The 20,223-nt window shown below is 39.4% G+C and overlaps 1 protein-coding gene and 1 non-coding gene across 2 annotated transcripts in view; both read right to left on the reverse strand.

Annotated features, from left to right (window-relative positions):
- Trpm3 (transient receptor potential cation channel subfamily M member 3) overlaps positions 1 to 20,223 on the reverse strand; it is a 980,795-nt gene that overhangs the window by 880,930 nt on the left and 79,642 nt on the right. The gene's annotated exons all lie outside the window — the stretch shown is intronic.
- LOC123458337 lies at positions 11,615 to 11,719 on the reverse strand. Its single transcript, XR_006635612.1, has one exon. It is a non-coding gene; the product is annotated as a U6 spliceosomal RNA (small nuclear RNA).

The following is a 20,223-nucleotide window of genomic DNA, read 5'->3' on the forward strand; positions in this document are numbered from 1 at the left end:
GTGCTCTCCAAGATGATGGAAAGATAGATAATATAAAATATGAGGAATGTTCATGCTGCTGAAGTTCCCCATCAACTCTACTTCTCCACACACATACGGTGTCTATGCTAATTTCACTTGAGTGCTTTTATTTCACTAATTAAACATTGAAGAGGAGCTGGCACATGGGGAAAACTGGTTTCTGAATGCTGCATATGTCAAGCCCGAGGATCATAAGCACCTGGGATGCTCTTGCTATTCTCTGCATGCAAATGACATTCGGCAAACAATTAAGCCACCCATTAAAATGGTGGGGGTGTAAGATGGAAAGAACAAGTGTTAAGAGAGCAAAAAGATGGCATGCCCTTCCTATTCTGCCCTCATTCATCCGATGTCAAGTACCTTCGAACATGGGACAGAGACGCTCAGGGACACCACACACACACAAATCACAATAATGCACAACTCACGCTGTGTTAATTACAATACTAAGGATCTGACAGCGAGACCTTAGCCTCTTGAACATGTTTTCCTTTTTTTTTTTTTTTTTCCAGGCACCGGAGATGTCCAGAGACCCTCCTCTGGATAAAGAGAGGGAAGGCGCCCCTTCTCGCCCCTGGTGGCAGCCCCAACACTTCGGCTCTACAAGTTCCGGGCTGGAGTACCTAAGGAGACAAGTTCAGCACCATGGAAAGGGCTCGATGCGCGCGCCAGGGAGAAAGGATGGAGAGGCTCTGGGCTCTCCAGGCACTCACCGGCGTCTGCTGCGAGGGCAGCCCCGAGCGCTTGGTGGACCCCTGCTTGGAACTTAACCTTTTCCACGACTCGGCAAACCTGCCCCGGCTGGCGCTCCGGCTGCGCCTGCGGCTCTCGGCGCTGTCCTCACGGTCGGAGCAGCCCCGCTCCATCTCGCCAGCATCCCTCCACTTCTTCCCCATGCTAAGTTGGCCTCGCCTAGCCGGGAGGGGAGACAGTCCGGAGCCCCGAGCTCTCTCGCCCGTCGGCGGGCCTCACTCCAGCCAGCGCGCAGCTCTCGGCTGGCGCCGCCTTTGCCTCGGCGGGTTCCCACCGGAGCCCCGCGCTCGCTATGGTGCCGCCGCCGCCGGCAGGCTGCGCTTGCGCCCGCGATTGGCTCAACTGCGGGCTGGGGCTGCTGTGAGCGCCACCTGCTCCCGAGCCAGCTTCCTTTTGCGCCCCAAATTGCTTTCCACCGCTGCCTTCCCAGGGGACGCACGGCCCACGCCTGGGGCTGCGTATTAGCTGCTGCTGGGGGAGCTGCGTACAGTCCCCACACCCCGCCCAGGCTCCGAGTCCTGGGTACCAACCGCGTCTCACAGTTATGGAGAGATGCCCAGGTCACCTCTAGTTAACTTAGCCAAGGCAGGAAGTGGGCAACTTTGTCGGCCTTCCTTTTCTCTTTCTTGCCTTTCCAACAGTTTTCTAAGCATCCCTGCAGAGGGTCCAACTCCTCTACTCCTAACAGGAGCCTGGCCAATTCCTCCTTGGACATGTCAGGCCGGACTTGTCAGGGTCTTAAACCCCGCTATACATTGAAGTTCCCTGAATAGCTTTGCGCTTTTTCAATATAAATATAATATATTCATTTTAATATTAAATGCTCATTATCTTTAGAGTCTAATATAATTGGCTCGGTAGTGGCCTGGGGATCAGGATATTTAAAAGTTCCACAGAGGCCTAGGTGTGTAGAACTTGCAAAGCATACACAAGTCCACAGGTTTGATTTCCCAGCTCCTTAGCACTGAAAAACAGGAAGGAAAGAAAGAGAGCAAGGGAGAGAGAGAGAGACCAAGGGAGAGAGGGAGGAAAGAAAGAAAAAAGGAAGGAAGGAAGAGAGGGAGGGAGGGAGGGAAGGCAAGGGAAGGGGGAAATCTCTGTGCTTGATTGCTCTTCTCCATCCACAGTCAAGTTCAAAGGCATGAGGCAGGTGGAAGAGGGCTCTGGAAAGGAAAGAGATCAATGCTTCTAACACACTTCCTTTCCTGTAAGTATGTTTGTTTTTATTTCAGCCCTGGAGTCCAGGTGACATGAGATGGATTCAGACCTGATCAAGTATCCTCTTCTCCTCAGTACAAGAAAGGCGGGCACAGTCTTGTCATCTGTCTTCTCAAGCAACACCGCCATCCTCAAGTTGGGGAATGCTTTGATCACATCAGAGAAGGCAGCTGGGAGCATGACAAATTAACAGAAGCTGCGACAATGACCTTAACTAACAAAGTGGGGAGGCCCAGCACCAGTCCCATTGAAGGACATCTCACATTCCATCTTTTGCAAAGGCAGCAGATAAAGTTTAGTTGCTGGTTTGGGTTTTTGGTTTTCTTTGTTTTGTTTTGTTTTGTTTTGTTTTGTTTTGTTTTGTTTTGTTTTGTTTTGTTTTGTTTTTTAATGAAGTCAACCATTCTCCTTCCTATTTGAATATTGCCTATTTGAAAGAGGAAAAGAAAGTGAAAAAAAAAAAAAAACAGGCTTGAGAAGAAAAGAGATGGCAAGAGATGAGATAATTGTGAAAGTCAAATCTGTTGTCAGTGGCCAGGCAGAGTCCAGAGGCTTTGGAGCTGATCCGTTTACAGGAGTGGCACACAGCTTCAGCACGCCACAGATATGTACCACTACTTTGGCTTCACTGATATTAATCCTGCTGATTTAAGCAATGGGAACTTTTCCAACAGCCTTTGATTCTAGAAATCTCAGGGCAAGTGAAAGGCACTCTAAATAATATTTGCTGCATCCCCAGTGGCATTTCATGAGAAAACCACAGTCTCCGTTTTGCATTTGTTTGTTCTCAACATTCATGGATTTGAAATTAGCAGGGATATTTCATGAAAATACAAACATTCAGGTAATATTCCTCCCACACATAAAAATAGAACAAAATGATTGTGCATAGTTCACAAAGTTCACATAGATGGAAATTACATGCCAATTGGGAAGCATAAACATCAGCAAATTAAGATGAAGTAAATATTCACCTTTTCCTTGAGGTGCCTACAAAGAACACACCTTCATGACTCCCTAAGAAATAAAAACCCTAGATACCTGGAAAGCCTCCCTCAAAAATAAGAATAACCCTGAAAAGAAACTAAGAGGTGCTTCCTCAAATTGATTCAGGCATACCACCCAAGGACACTCACCTCACAGAGCCCCAAGACCTTGGTTCACCCTCAGCAGCCTATTAATGAGAACATGGCCCTGCTAACAAGAATGGCTGTCATGAATGGCCAGATTAGCCTGTCAATGAGCACTGAGAGCTTCCACAAGGCTTTTTTTAATGCACTTTGAAAAACTTAATGATGAGTAGTGATTGCATATGGTGTATTTTTTAGCTGTTTGCTCTAAAAAATGAGCTTTCAATTGCCCTTATCATAGAATGCTGTTATTAAAAGTTAGTTTGAAGATGATCCCAGCATTTCTTTTTGCACTTGACAAGTCCCAAAAATGTCTGAGACCTGTATAAGAGCTAATATTAGATCTGATTGTAAGAAGTGGAAATGGACCCTTTCCTTTTCTGATATTCTATTATCTTCCCAAATTTCTTTTTTTTTAAAATTATTTATTTATTTATTTATTTGAGAGTGACAGACACAGAAAGAAAGACAGATAGAGGGAGAGAAAGAGAATGGGCGCACCAGGGCTTCCAGCCTCTGCAAATGAACTCCAGACGCGTGCGCCCCCTTGTGCATCTGGCTAACGTGGGACCTGGGGAACCGAGCCTCGAACCGGGGTCCTTAGGCTTCACAGGCAAGCGCTTAACTGCTAAGCCATCTCTCCAGCCCCCCAAATTTCTTAGTAGCCACAAATTGGAAATGTATCATATTCCTTCCAGAGTTAGCAAAAAAGGGAAGCATTAAAACATGCCAACAGTTACCAGCATTGAAATACTGGCATCAGTACTGGCTTACGTGTACTGAGCAAAAGTCACTGTGCTTACACGGGTGAATGTTGGCCAATGTAAAAAGCAAATGGGAGGTATGACATAAGCATTTTCCCTGTGACTTTTCAAGCATTTAAAGAATGCGCAAACTAACAGGCTAAAACTAAAATCACTTACGTTGTTCAACAATAGATATTCAATATAAAATGAAATGTAAATGTATGAATTTTATGCATTATGTAATATATAACGTTCTGTAACATTCTAGAAAATGGGCTCTACATAGTACTCAAAAACCTTGAAAATGAAAGATCAGATGCTATCAGCTCATTCTCCACTAGGTCTTCTCTGATCGGAGGCTGCCTTACATGGCTATAGTATCCTGTTGATAAGTCTATAATGAGTAGAAACTCTCTCCAAAATTTATTTGCTCTAGGTCACATAGTCATGGACTTTATTGTAAGAAAGTCAATAAAAAATATATTTTCCTTTGATTGTTTCCAGGCCATGTAAACCCACAGGCATACCGCAGAGGATATAAAAAAATGAAGTGTACAAGGGGAGGGCAGACATACAGAACATGAGGAACACTATCAAGCTATATTTCATATCAGTCCTACCTATAATATATGTGAATATGAACCATAGGTCATTGGTTTTAATACCCTTAACTTTTTTATATTTTAACCTCTCTGAAATCAAGATGCTTTTTAAAGTAAATGGCATCTGAGTTGCAGTGTAAATGCAGTATATTGAGTCACAGAATCTCAGAGGGAGATGGATGCTAAACCTGACTCAAAGTATGACAATCTATCACTTGCCCTATATCTAAATATTCATATTTCCACATTTGTATTTTTTTATTTCTTATAAATGGAGTGTTTATTAACTAGCTTTAAGTATTAAGAAGCCCATTGTGGTGGTTTGAGTCAGGTGTCCCCCATAATCTTAGGCGTTCTGAATACTAGATTCCCAGGTAATGGAGATTTAGGAATTAATGCCTCCTGGAGGGAGTGTATTGTTTGGGGCAGGCTTATGGGTGTTATAGCCAATTTCTCCATGCCAGTGTTTGGCACACTCTCCTGTTGCTATTGTCCACTTTATGTTGGCCAGGGGGTGATGTCCACCCTCTGCTCATGCCATTGTTTTCCACTGGCATCATGGAGCTTCCCCTCTAGCCTGTAAACCAAAATAAACCTCTTTTTCCCAGAAGCTGCTCTTGGTTGGGTGATTTCTACCAGCAATGTGAACCTAACCGCAACACCCATCTTTCTAAGCTAAGCTGAAATCCTCACTTCCTACCCTTATTTTAAATTATAGAGTCACACTTACTTAACAAGTGTTCTGTTCCTGTGATAATTACCAAATATTCAAAGAGGGTGTTTAATGCCCCTGTAATTTCTCCTTTACTAAGAAGCGTTTGGCTCCTTCTATCCCGTCCTTCCACACACTGTAGCCCCAAGTCGGAATCTGCACTCTCACAGACAAGAGAAACTTGAGAGTGGTGGTAAATGAACTCGGGGCAACTGCTTTGTGAGTTCACTAAAAGCTTAATCACTATGTCTAGCCTCTCAATGAAACAGGATTAGTCTATACCAGTGAAGCTGAGTTTCACTCAAGCCAAACAAGCATAAAAACTGAAACAATTATCTCCCCAAAGCCCATGACTATTACTAAAAAAAAAAAAAAAAAAACCAGTGGGACTATCCTGGTTTATGTAATCTTGGTATCTATATGGATGGATTCTCTGAGTTCCAGAAAAATTGTCCTCCTTCTTGAAGAAAAAGAATCTCCCCAAATAACTCTAGACAAGATATCCAGTGATTGCACCCCTCTCAAGTCCTCTTACATATCCTGTTAAACATGGAATCAACCAAACCCTTCAATTATATAGGCAGTATACTTATAATGATACAATTTGTAAAAATTTATAATAAAAAGCTTATTTTTACTGATATGTTTACATAAACTCATGTGTACAAAACATGTTTTCTCTACTTTTTACATCTACAAGCAACAATTTTTTTTTTTTAGAATTACAACTGGATTTTTTTTTATTAGTCTTGTATACAGTGTGTATACAGTCATGTTGGACCACCATTAGCCTCGTCCCTGTCCTCCCCACCACTTTAAAGTTTCATTTTAAGATTAAAAGACAATGGCTAAAATTAACAATATGAAAACCATAAATATTATTAATAATAGAATTAAAAATAATAAAAATAATAAATAAAAATTTTAACTAATAAAAATTGAAGAGACATAGGGAAGAGGATAGTAAAGAGAAGAAAGTTAAGAACTAAATTTGCCTTTATTATAAACTAAAGAATTAAATAAGTGAATAAGTATTAACAAAATACTCCTATCAAAATGGAAAAAAACATGATGTGGATAAAATATTTAAATGAACAGGGCTGGATAGATGGCTTTGTGGTTAAGCACTTACCTGTGAAGCCTAAGGATCCCAGTTTAAGGCTCAATTCGCCAGGACCCACATTAGCCAGATGCACAAGGGGGCACATTGCTTCTGGAGTTTGTTTGCAATGGCTAGAAGCCCTGGCACACTCCTTCTCATTCTCTCTCTCTCTCTCTCTCTCTCTCTCTCTCTCTCTCTCTCTCTCTCTCTCTGCCTCTTTCTCTGTCTGTCGCTCTCAAATAAATAAAAATAAACATTTTTTTTTAATTTTTCTGAACAAAAAAAATTAATTGTTACTGAAAATGTAGAGTAAGTCCTCCCTACAAACCATTACTGGGGATGTACAGTGGTATGGCCTCTTTGGAAAACTGGCCATGTCTAGGAAAATTGATCTGTGACACCCTGTGATACAGTAATTCTATTTTAAGAAATTCATGGGACTGGAGAGATGGCTTAGATGTTAAGGTGTTTGCCTGCAAAGCCAAAGGATCCTGGTTCAATTCCCCAGGACCCCAGAAAGCCAAATGCACAAGGGGGCTCATGCATCTGGAGTTTGTTTACAGTGGCTAGAGCCCCTGGCATGCCCATTCTCTGCCCTGGCATGCCCATTCCCTCTCTCTCTCTCTCTCTCTCTCTCTCTCTCTCTTTCTGTCTCTCAAATACATAAATAAATTTTTTAAAAATTCACATGAGTCTTATTAATACAAGACTGAACAAATATTCATAGTGGCACTATTTGTAGAAGTATCGTATCAAAAATGATACAATTTTCCCTTATCAGCAAAAAGTAAATTATGATTGCTGAAACAATAGAATATTATACTGTGATTAGATTGACTGAACTATTACATTCAACGTTTTGAGAATGGAATTATAATATGGAACAAAAGGATGCAGACACAAAAGAACAGATACTGTAGAATTCCATTTGCACAAGGTTGCAATTAGACAAAAGTAATCTAAATTGTTAGAAGTCAGGAAGTTGGCTGTGATGGCAGGTAACAGGGAACATGCTGGGGGGGGGGGCAATGCAGTTTCTCAGTTGAGGTGGCAGCAATAAGGGCAGGTTCACTTTGAAAATTTTATAGAGGTGCACAGTTGACATAGGTTTTGCCTTACCGGCTGCTGCAAACAAACTTCCAGATTCTACATGAACATCAGCCTGGCTGGCCGGCAAGCTTCAGATTCTCCCAGCTCTGCCACTGTGTGTTAGGACTGCAGATGCATGCACCACTTTGCATCCAGGTTTATATGAGTGCTTGGGAACTGAACCCCAGGCTAGCAGGCTCTGCAAGCACCTTTAGATACTACCCCATCTCCTCAGGCCCAAGTAGATATTTTAAGAAAAGCATATTCACTCTGCTTCTTCATACAATTTTAAAACATTTGAAGCAAACTTAGAAATATTTGAGAAATGTCCTCTGTGATCATAGAAGAGGAGGCCATTTGAAAATCTGCCATAGAGAACTCCATCACTAGAATTCTAGGGAGCTAAGACAAATATTTTATAGAAAGAAGAAGCCCTCTCTGTAAGTGTCCCCCAAAGGTCATGATTAACACTTCTTTCTTTTTTCCTGATATATTTAAAATATCAGTAAATCATCAGATGTTCTCCATGACTTTTGTGATCCTCTCAGCTAAATATATGTATGTTCAACATGTCTGCTATTCTTCCAAAGCCAATTTGTTTATGTGAGCTATTAATGTTGTAATTATTTAACTTAATTTAATATCATCAAAATCAGTTCAAGATAGAACAAAAGGTAGCATTTCTATGAAAAAACAAATATGTTTTGGAGGGGAAAAAAACACAATTCCCAATTTTAAAAATCCATCCTGGCTTGACATGATGTGAACAAGATAATTGTCAAAAAGAAGCCTGAGGATAATAAAAACAGAGGTTAATTCCCTTCCAGTACTCTATAGGTGAAAATTAAGGATCCTATGAGATAAGTATGGTTTATGCATAAAGGTAAATCAGAGGTTTAACTATAAGTAACATGGTTAAAGAAAAGACCATCCTTAGATAGCAAAATGGTAAATAAATATAATCCATTTTAAGTAAAATAAGATGTTTTCCAAGTACAACCTTAGCTTTTCAACCCTTAGAGGAATTTGCTATTCCAAGGAGAAGCTGGTATTGTTATCAGCCAAAGGTATTGGCTCATACATGTTTTAAAATTTGAGAAATTTTCCCTAAAACTGGTGTTCAGACATCACAGCTATCTGAACATCTTCCTTTGTAATTTCACTACTTTCATTTCTTCAAAAATACAACTGCTTCTCTAATAAATAATATTCTGTATGTTATCATTCATTACCACCTGTATGGAGTCAGAATTTTTCAGAGGGGTAATAAAGACTGTAGGGTTGATAAAGAAGAATATCTAGCATTGATGTGGCAAGAAGTCTGCAGAATCCAGTGCCTGTGCTTCTAAAGGTCAACCACCATTTTTCTTCCTGCCCTGGTGTCCTGACATGAGAACAGGTTGCAGTCGTCTGGGTTAGAGTTCAATTACTGGGCTTTCCAGGATAAGGCGCAGATGAACATCAAGGGTCATCATAAAAACTAACACAGAATCTTAGAGGCATTAAGGAAGTCATATTTTTTCTTCTTTTTATTTTTTTAAGAAAGTGTGAATTTACTGAAGTACCATATGGGTCAAGAAAAATATGGAGTGCAATGCTTAGGCAAGTTTACTTCCTTAAAAGTAATTGTCTTACATGACCTTGTGAAAATAAAATTTTAAACTTTCCATTTGCACAATTATTTTGTACAGAAAGACAAATGCCACACAACCCATTGTGAAAATGAAATTTGGAAATTACCATGCAAAACTCCTCTATTTCTTAGAGACACTAAATGATCATTCATTAGAGAAGCAATTGCATTCATTCACTCTGAAAAAAAAAAATAAGTGCAATTGAAGCCAAGCATATTAATTACAATCCTGTTAACCACTTTTTATAGTTTTCAAAACAGAAAAAAAAATCCCTGCATTTCCCCACTGCAAGATACAAAGGTGAATGAAGTGAAAGCAATTAGTTTAACAAGAAGTAGCAGTTTAGTTACCTTTTCATCTCTGATGTACTTTCAAAACTCATTTCCTCTAGCTCTTAGGAAATCATTACTGGAGCCTAAGAGTCTGAGAGCAGGCTCGTGAACTAGCCAAAATACCCAAGTGCTTCACAAACCTCCTTTGACTTCCACAAAAGAAACAAAGCCAGCAATTTGCTAAAACAATAAGACAAGCTATTATCATTAACTCACTGACTTTCATTGAGATTAGCTTAGACTTGGGACAATCAGGAGAGAATTCAAACCCTATGACACTTGGAGTTAAATAATGGTTTATATAAAGTTGCACTGTACCGTGACACATAGTACTAGTTGATATACAGTTCTGCCAAGTATTTGGTTTAAAAGCAAGCATATTAGATTTCTTGAAATGTGTGATCTACACTGTGCCAGTCTGTAAAGGAGGTTAGCAATGTTTTATGTCCAGACGCTTCAGGACAGTGAAAGTATGAGATGAAAACGGATATAAAGAGAAATTCATGGAAGTTGACAAATGTCAAAGCCATAGTCCTCCTAAACTTCCCTTCTCCATGACTTTAGAGATACGTGTCTTTTATCTCAGTGTGGTAGGGGGAAGGTGGCATCGCTTTCACTACAGAACAAAAGCATGGCTGTGCACACTCCAGAGTTTTGCGTATCATTTAGAAGGTCCATGCCACCAGGTGGCAAGAACTGCCCTGTTACTTGTGGGAGATCATTTTCACCTGAATTGTCTCTAGGGCACAGTGAAGAGATTCCTCCACAGTCTGGGAAGTAGCTGGCCTTGCAGAGTCACTTGGAAGGGGAGCGGGAGGGGTGACTCTCCTTGTACTGGGTGGCTGCAAAGAATTCACCAAGCTTGAAGATTGCAAAGAGGTTTCATAAAGGCCTACAGTGCTCCAGAGTTCCCAGAGCACTGGAAACATGTCTACATTGCATTTCTACAATAAGCCAAACAGAACAACAATAGGTACTGCGTTATCCTTCAGTCCTAAAGAGATCTTATTTCCATAACAGTGTCCTTTGCAAACAAGAGAAAGTTTGTCTTACCATTCTTTTTGGAGACACAGTAGCCTAGGTTGGAGTGTTGTCCTTAAAGCATTTTAAATTCTCCTTAAATATTGAATGGTTCATGAATAACCTGACTATATATCTAAATATTTGCTTGGAGAATGTTATGTGAGAGTGCTGGAATCTGACCTGGATTTTAAACTACTACAGCTTGCTCACCCTGTTCATATGTGATATCATCATGTGTCATTTATCAGTTTTTGCAATGAAGTGATTCAAATACTGAAAGAGTCCCAATCCTCATTTTATATACCTGCATATCTTTTAAAAGCACACTGTTACCAAATCCTATTTGTCAAGCTATATGTCCAATATTTACTTATGCTTTCTCAGTAGCATCTGCTTTCTATGAATTTCTTATTATTTTGATAGATCAAATGGTTATTTCTTTTTTATATTTTTTATTTTTATTTATTTATTTGAGAGTGACAGGCAGAGAAAGGAAGAGGGAGAGAGAGAGAGAGGAAGAGGCAGATAGAGAGAGATAAGGGGCACGCCAGGGCCTCTAGCCACTGCAAATTCACCCCCTTCTGCATCTGGCTAATGTGGGTCCTGGGGAATCGAGTCCCGAACCAGAGTCCTTAGGCTTCACAGGCAAGCGCTGAACCGCTAAGTCATCTCTCCAGCCCTCAAATGGTTATTTCTAAGTGTGGAGGCACCTCTGAGATTTCTTCTGATTACAAAGACTTTGTACTAGATGTGGAGATGCATTTTCAGGGATTTAATGGGAATAAAACTGAAACATAATGTTTATGAGCCTGGAGAGTAAAATAAGATTATTTAAGCTTCTTCTTTGTCTATTCCTTTCTTTTTAGTTTATTAAGCTCTCTCTCCTCATCCTCCTTTCTTAATGTCTCTCTATATATCTATATCTATCTGTCTATCTATCTATATATGTACATACATAGATACAAGGAAGTATAAGAAAATTTTCTTTTCCCATAGTAATGAATCCTGATTTTTCCCTTTTTAATTGTTCTTTTAAAATATTATTTATTTATTTAGAAATAGAGAGATTGCAGACAGAGAGAATGGGCATGTCAGGCCCTCCAGCCACTACAGACAATCTCCAGGTGCATGTGACACTTTGTGCATCTGGCTCTATGTGAGCACTGAGGGATTGAACCTAGGTTGTTAGGCTTTTCTGGCAAGCACCTTAACCACTGAGCAATCTCTCCATACCCCTTTTTATTATTTTAAAATAAATATGTTACACCTCAAAAATTTGCATATCATCCTATACAAGGGCAATGCTAATTTTCCCTGTCTCATACTAACTTTTTAATACGTGTGCTGATAAACAAACTTTCCTTTCTTCATGATCATCTCACAATTTCCTTATTCTTCCCCTATGTATTGAATTCTCTTTACTGTAGGCTTTCATGGAGAGTGGTAGGATATTAGGTTATTCTAATATAAGAATCCTTTGCTGGACTGCATTAGGATATATCAGTGTGTGAGAATGTGAGAGTATGTGTGTTCCCACATCAACTATGGGCAATATTTGACAAACCACTGGAATGTTTTGGGGTGGTATTTTATACACCACCCTTTATAGTCAACTTTTTGTCTCTTAAAGACTAATTATATTTCCAAACAACCTTTAATATTAGGGACCAGATTATAATAACACATAGGGATATCAAATAAAAGGGAGCTGTAGGGATTCCTCATTCTCTGAGAGTTCTGGGGTTTTCCCAGAAGAGATCAATCATCCTGACCCCTGCTCTAAACCAGCCTGAGTAGTTAGAGACCTTTGGTTTTCCCCTTCACTGTCTGACTTCGCATGAGGTTAATCCAAGTCCCCCAGGTATGACTGGAGGGTCACCCATGCTGACAGGTAAGGAAAAACCAGTAAATTCTTCCCTCAGTATGCCAGATTCCACAATCTCGTGACATCAAAACTGGTCTCCTGCCTGCTAATTGTCCTGGTGTGGCACAGTGGTCATCCACTTCTTCGCACGTAAGTTGTACCATGTGTACTCTGAACTTCTCCTCCCAACAAAATGTCTAACATTAAAAAGTTGTGTGGTCTCACTGCAAAAGACTTAACATGCCTTATTGTTGAAGAGAAAAGAAAGTGTTACATCTATGGTGACAGAAAATAAAAGATTAGTGGAGAGCCTGGGGGTTGGATAGAGCCAGGTTCAAATTCCAACCTTTACTAGATAAAGTGATCTGGGGGGAATTTAATTATTTGTATGGTTAAGAGTGTCATGGGTGTAAAGAATAGTACAAGGTGGGCATAATTAGCCTATTAAGAAGGAATGCTTTATCAGTATAAGACAGGCATGGCCATCATGAGATGGTAAACAGTTTTTGAATGATACCTGTCCTTACTAATTTCATAATACTTACTGTAGGTCCAATATTTCCCAAGATCTATATTACTGGTTTTTTGGTTTGGAACTGACTCTTACTTCACCATGCTATTCTTCTCTATTGCAAGAACAACCTCTTTCCTCATTAAAAAGATTGTCTTGGTTTTAATAAGAAATGTATTTGCTTGTTATTTGTGTACTGCAAAATATGTGGAATTTAAATACATATGATATAATGCATCATTTTCTAAGTTTACATCCCACAAAACTATGGACTCCACAATGATTTGATGGTCATGAAATTGCTGTCTGCACCCTGCTTCTATAAAGGGTCTGTGCATTGAGCCTTGTTGTATCATGATACTGTGGTTTGAAGGAAGTGAAGTGAAGGAAATACACACGCAGACACACACACACACACACACACACACACACACACACACACACACACAATTAATAGAAAATGAGAAAGAGGTGAATGTTTTTAGAAAAGCCTCCACAGAAATCAAAACACCAAAGAGCTATAATAATAATGTTTGGCATTTAATATTTGTCACAATTTTAACCATGTCATGAGAAAAAAATAGTAACATTTAAAAGTGTAGCTTGGTTGATGAGTTTCAGCAGACGTTTCAAACAACCTATATGTTACGATTCTATTAAAGAAAAAGCTTTCAAGTCCTGTGTGCTTAACAGAGCATGACTGCAGCACAGGAGGGCTGTTCCGTGGAAACACTGACCCATCACTGAGCAAAGCCACTCCCTCTGTCATCTGGGCAGACCTTCCTTTGCAAGGTCTTCCTTGCAGGTTGGAGCATTCAGGCCCTGGGTGTGCCCTAAACATTCACATAAGATGGGAAAACAGGGTCCCTTGTTCCTCACTGGAAGACCCCCAAGTTCCACCCACAGGGCCTGCAATTTCCTTTATGAGGGAAGAAAAGAATGGAATGAAATCGCACTGACATTAAAACACAAATGTCAATTTCTTCTGTGGGTCACTTTTTAGAAAAAGGCTATCTTTGCTCAACCTTATGCTCTCAGTTAAAGTATTCCATGATATTTTCTTATTCTGTTTAATAGAGATTTCTGTGGTGAACCCTTCCATCCAGCAGTGATCTCATTTTGTGTCTCTGTAATAACAAAAGCTATATTTATGCTGCATTGAACACTAGAGAAGCCTCTTATGAACTAAAGGTCAGTATAGAACTATTCCATGCTTTCCTTCAGGACAACTACCCTTGAAGCCTATATTTTTAAATATACGTCTGGTCAGATGAGATACTTCTCAGTGAAATATGTAGCAAATAATAATCAATACATATTTGGGACTTACTATAGATTCAAAACTACTCCTCACTTTTTAATGACTGCCATATGATTAGTACTAAATACAGATCATTCAATAGCTAACACTTAAAGGACATTATCGTGTGCCAGACAATGATGCATGTGTTACCTTCATTAGCTCATTTAATCCTGGTAATCCTGTGATGTAGATACAATGACTCTCTTCACATTATGGGAGAGGAAAATCAAGCACAAGAGATTAAGTAGCTTGGTCTTGGCCATATATTGGGTACAAGAGTTAGGATTCAAACCCAACTGCTCTGATTTCAGAGACCCTACTTTAGACCATCACCCCATTTCCTTTCTGTGCAATGAGCACCTACTTTTCCCTGTTTCAAAGAGATATTATTTGTTCCTCTTAGGGATGTATGCCATGGAGACAGGAGGTAAGAAGCATATAGCTCTAAAGCTATATGGTATTTGGTGCCCATTTCTATGCTTTAGTATTTTATATATTTAAAATTCTACTTCTCATATGCATGTGTTTTTTTTTCTTTATTTTTAGTGGTCTTGGCAAGCTGAGCGTGTTAAGCAAACACCCTACCACTGACCTACAACCCATCCCTGACTTTTTTCTAAATTTTTGATACTTATATTTTTAATATTTTATTTTTATTTATTTATTTGAGAGAGAGAGAGAAAGATAGAGGCAGATAAAAAGAGAGAATGGGCATGCTAGGACCTCCAGCCACTGCAAACAAACTCCAGATGCATGTGACGCCTTGTATATCTTCCCTATGTCCTGGGGAATCAAACTTGGGCCTTTTGGTTTTGCAGGCATGAGCCTTAACGGCTAAGCTACCTTTCCAGTCCCTAGATATTTATTTTTATAACTTTGCCACTGTAGTCCGTAAAAACTAAATTGCTTAAATATTTTTTAATATGAGAGTGGAATCTTAGCCAGACCTGAACTGCACTCTGATGGAATTCTAAGTATCAACTATCTAGAGGCTTTTTGAGGATTTGGAAGTCTCTTTGTAAGGCAATTGGGCCTACACATAAAAAATTAGTCACTCTTAAACAGAAAAGGGTGCTTCCAAATAGCTGTTTCCCTCAAACAGTCTTCCTGATCCACACTCCACAATCATTCAACAAATAAGCATTGTTCTGGATGCTTGGGATACAGAAGCAACCAAGTTCCAGCTCAAGGTGGGCCTCACATAGCCCGGAGAAGGGAAATCCCTGAGATGAGATTGAGTTTTAATATATAGTTACTCACATGTACACATAAGAGTTTTCTGTTTTCTTTAAGTTGCCTTCATCAGATGTCAAACAGCTTCCAACAGAAAAGTCTGTTGGGGCTTCCTTTGCCACCCTGATAGCCACCATGATAGTGGCTCTGTGCTCTCTCTCTGCTCTATTTCTCCTGTCCCAAGCCCTGTCCTGTGTTGAGGTTTGGAGAGCTGCATCTTCGACTTGGTGGCTTCAATTCCTTGTAGGCTGGCCTCCTTCCTGAGGCACTGCCAGATTGTAGTGATCAGGTCCCCATGGTTTAATAGCCCTATAACATTGATTCTGTCCACCCGACTCTCCTGTCCTCCTGCCCTCAAAAGCATTCACGGTTCTTCTCTCCATGGATACCTGGGATCTGCTTTTCAGGGAGATCTGACTTGTCCAACAGAGTAAAACCTGTTGACTCTAGTATTTCCTGCTTTATATCCTATAAAATTCCCCAGAGAAAGAAATGCCAAAACTGTTTTTTTATGACAAGAAGATCAGAAATCAAAACAAAATAGTGCCATGCAAAAACAACAACAACAACAAAAAAATACTGTTTCCTCAAAAAGACCCGTTCAATTTTTCTCAGAGATATTGGGAAATAAGAAATGTGGTTTTGGAACATCACTGAAAGGGACTTCTATGCGATTATTCGCATACAGTGATTTCAAAGACATGGTTGAAGAGATGGCTTAGAGGTTAAGGTGCTTTCCAGTGAAGCCTAAGGACCCAAATTTGATTCCTCAGTACCCACATAAGCCAGATGAACAATGTGTCACACACAATTTGGTTGCAGTAGCTGGAGGCCCTGGCTGACCCATTCTTTCTCTCTCTCTCTCCAATAAATAAAATAAAATAAAATAAAAAGTTTTAAAAAGACAATAGGAAGGTTTATTTTATTATAAGTAGCATTTAAAATCCATACTCAGGCTGGAGAGATTGCTCAGTGGTTAAAGTCAATTGTTTGTAAAGCCTGCCAACCAGGGATTCAGTGAAATTCCCAAGTACCTGTGCAAAGCCATTTGTACAAAGTGGCACATGTATCTGCAGTAGCAGGAGCTCCTGGTGCATGTACCCCCTTCCCTCTCCTCTCCACAAATAAAAAATATTTAAACAAAATTCTTACTCGCAAGTTCACCATCATAATACAACTAATCTTCATTTTAGCCAAGATTACCTTTATAAGTGGAGAATGAAGATATCATAGTTAATGGCACTGTACCACAAAATTTTAGCTATTCATTGCATAGAAAAATACCATCATTAATAATGGCAGTAATTTAATTGAAAAGTGTGACAAATATGTATTTAAAATAAGAAAAGTAGGGCTGGAGAGATGGCTTAGCAGCTAAGTGCTTACTTGTGAAGCCTAAGGGCCCCAGTTCAAGGCTTGATTTCCCATTATCCACGAAAGCCAGATGCCCAAGGTGGCACATGCATCTGGAGTTCGTTTACAGTGGCTAGAGGCTCTGGTGTGCCATTCTCTCTCTCTCTCTCTCTCTCTCTCTCTCTCTCTCTCTCTCTCTCTCTCTTCTTTATCTCTCCCCCTCCCTCCCTATTTCTCTATCTCTCAAATAAATATATAAAAATTAAATAATTTTAAAAAAGAAAAGTATTTGGCATTTGTAGTCTATTTTTCTTTTTGTTTACCCAATGTTAAATCATCCCAGTACCATTGTGAGAATGGTGAAACAAAAGTATTAATAGGTAGAAATACATCTGTATTTGTACTCTTCTATGACAAAGAATAGCACATTTTTGGTTTTTAATGGAGAAAGCCCAACCCATCCAGAACACTGTTAGACTCTGGTATAATGTGCTGATGGTGTAGTGATAAATGATGGTGATGATATACTGATTTGCATAAATTTCCACTTCTTAAAAAACACAGAACCTGGGCTGGAGAGATGGCTTAGCGGTTAAGCGCTTGCCTATGAAGCCTAAGGACCCTGTTTCAAGGCTCCATTCCCCAGGACCCACATTAGCCAGATGCACAAGGGGGCACACGCGTCTGGAGTTCATTTGCAGTGGCTAGAGGCCCTGGCGCACCCATTCTCCCTCTCCCCTCTCCCTCTCCCTCTCTCTGTCCCTGTCTCTCTCTCTCTCTGTCCCTCTCAAATAAATAAATAAAAATAAACAAAAAAAATTTTAAAACACACAGAACCACCACTTATGCACTAATGGCTTAAGTCTGATCCAGGATGGTGCCATTTAGTATTTTAATGCTATAGGAAACACTTCACAGCTGCCAAATTACTAACAGAACTTTCCAGCTAAAAATTGAATACTACATGAGGTCTGTCACCCAGCCATCCCTATCCCTACTCCCCAGGGCTAATGGAGATTGGGGTCTGAGTTACAGAGGCAGTTGGTGAGGAGGTGGCAGCTATACCCAACACCCTAACACTGATCTTTGTTTTTTTTAATAACCAAGGGCTCTTATTATACCTTAATGCCAGCTTCTTCACTTCCATCACAACCAGATCAATGTGGTAGGATCTATCACCCACCTATAAAAATTCTTTCTCATTTTAAAAAGTATTTTAGTTGCAATTTTTCCAAATTTTGATATTGTAATAGAGAGAAAAAAAATGCAGAAGACAATTGGTTCTGATGCTTCAACACTAAAAAATGCTAGCACTCCCAAATTTTCTCATAATCCCAAGGCACATAATTATGTTCTGCTGAATGGAACTTATTATGGCAAACATTGTTTATATGGTACACAGATTGAATCCCAAGTTCTAGCAGCCAACACTGCTAGTCTGTCCTTAACAAATGGACGAATCAGCATTTGCAACTCCTTCATAGTCATCTTTTGGTGGGAATCAGAAAATTATGAAGTTCCTTTTGTATTCATTCATGTACATTTTCCCTTCTGTGTGTGTGTGTGTGTGTGTGTAGGGTGTATGCATGCAGATATGCCCCTGTGCTGCCAGGCTCTTGCCTTCAGTAGCCAGATCAGAAACCAAGGTTCCCATCACATTAATCTTCCATCTGCCTCATACTTATTTGAGTTGAGTATCAAAATGATCCCAGAGTGTGGTGCTTTTTCTTGATTGCTGTGGAGTTTCCAGTGATTCTGAAGTCCCTGTATCTCAGAAGGCTAGGGTCACAGATATATGTGACCATGACCAACGGTTTATGTGGGTCCTGAGGGTAGAATTGAAGTAGGCCCTTAGGCCTCCTCGGGCCCTCTTTCTTGCAGAGGAAGTGCTTTTTAATGCTCAGCTATCTCTCCTGCCCCCTGTTAATGTTCTTGACAGACAAACCACTGAATCTGTTAGAATGTTCAATTCCCCCTTTACATACAAGTTTGATCTACTTATTAAAAGAAATGCAATGCAAATCCATGGCACTTGCTATTTTTCAATCCTCACGCCCACTGGCTCCCCCTCAGATATATCAATCTGCCACTTTGTTCAAAGGTGCAGAACTCCAGGAAGCATTTGTCATTCATGCTAGCAGGTGGATGTTTATTGAATGTAATGAATTTTACAGAGTATTGTTTCTCATATATCCTGTCTTCTAAAATAAGAAAAATTAATTTAAAATTTTTACCAATTTTTTGAGAGGGAAGAACTACTTATACCTAAATGGATTTGCTTTTTATTTCTTTCTCTTTTTTTTTTTTTATAAGCTCTTCCCACTACCTTATCATGGCCTTTCTTTTCCTTTTCTTTCTTTTTTGTTTTTTTAAATAAACAAAAAATTCCTATCTTCTGTCTGGTTTAACTATAATTAGCTCTTCTCTTCGGTAGAATCATTGTATAATATATTCAAAGTTTGTTCTCTTCTACCTAAAACTGCTATAACTAATATTTATATATATACATATATATATAGGTATATATATATATATATATATATATATATATATATATATACATATATATGACAAAAACATCCTTCATTACTTCATTTTCTCCAATATCCCATTTTGTTTTATATTTTCCAAGGTTATTTACATAAATATTGTGCTTATTAAATTAGTTTTTCTTTAGTCCGGATAAAATGATGAAGGTCAGGCTGGTGAGATGGCTTAGCAGTTAAGGCATTTGCCTGCAAAGCCAAAGAACCTCAGTTCAATTCCCTGGACACATGTAAGCCAGATGCACAAGGACACGCATGCATCTGGAGTTCATTTGCAGTGGCTGGAGGCCCTGGAACACCCATCCTCTCTCTCCCTCTCTCCATCTCTTTCTCTTTCTCTCTCTCAAATAAATAAATAAAAATGAAGTTAAAAGGGAAAAAAAGATGAAGGTTGAAAGTAAACATAAAACCCAGTAAACAAAGTCACAAGACACAAAGGGAGAATGCATGAAGGGGCAGCCCTGGAAATGGAACAAATGCAAATATATGCTTGGTATTTGTTTTGGTTCTTTAACATGTGCACTTCACCCTGCAGATGCCATCACACTACACAGTGCCAATGAAAGCCAAGATTCATATTTTATGTAAAAATGAACAATCACCTCCATCTCATTAGCTTGCAAATTTGCTTTTATCTTTAACCAATGATAAAATTATATGTATACTGAAGAAATTCTTTAAATGAATTTCTTTATGATTTATTACCAGTAACTATTTGATGTACATACATTTTATATTCAGGGAAATGTAAAAGTTTCTCAGGTGGGATTGGAGAAATTGCTTAGTGGTTAAAGCACTTGATGGCAAAGCCAAAGGACCCAGGTTTTATTCCCCAGTACCCCTGTAAAATCAGATGCACATGACAGTGTATGCATCAGGAGTTCATATGCAGTTCATCTCCCTCTCTCTCTCTCTCTCTCTCTCTCTCTCTCTCTCTCTCTCTCTCTCTCCCTTCCCCCCTCTTTTCCTTTACCTACCTCTCTTGCATAATTAATAAACAAATAATTTAATTAAATTAAAATTTTTATTAGGTTAAAGAAATTGCAAGGTG

The sequence above is a fragment of the Jaculus jaculus genome, chromosome 1 (genome assembly GCF_020740685.1).
Source record: "Jaculus jaculus isolate mJacJac1 chromosome 1, mJacJac1.mat.Y.cur, whole genome shotgun sequence".
NCBI classification, from domain to species: domain Eukaryota; kingdom Metazoa; phylum Chordata; class Mammalia; order Rodentia; family Dipodidae; genus Jaculus; species Jaculus jaculus.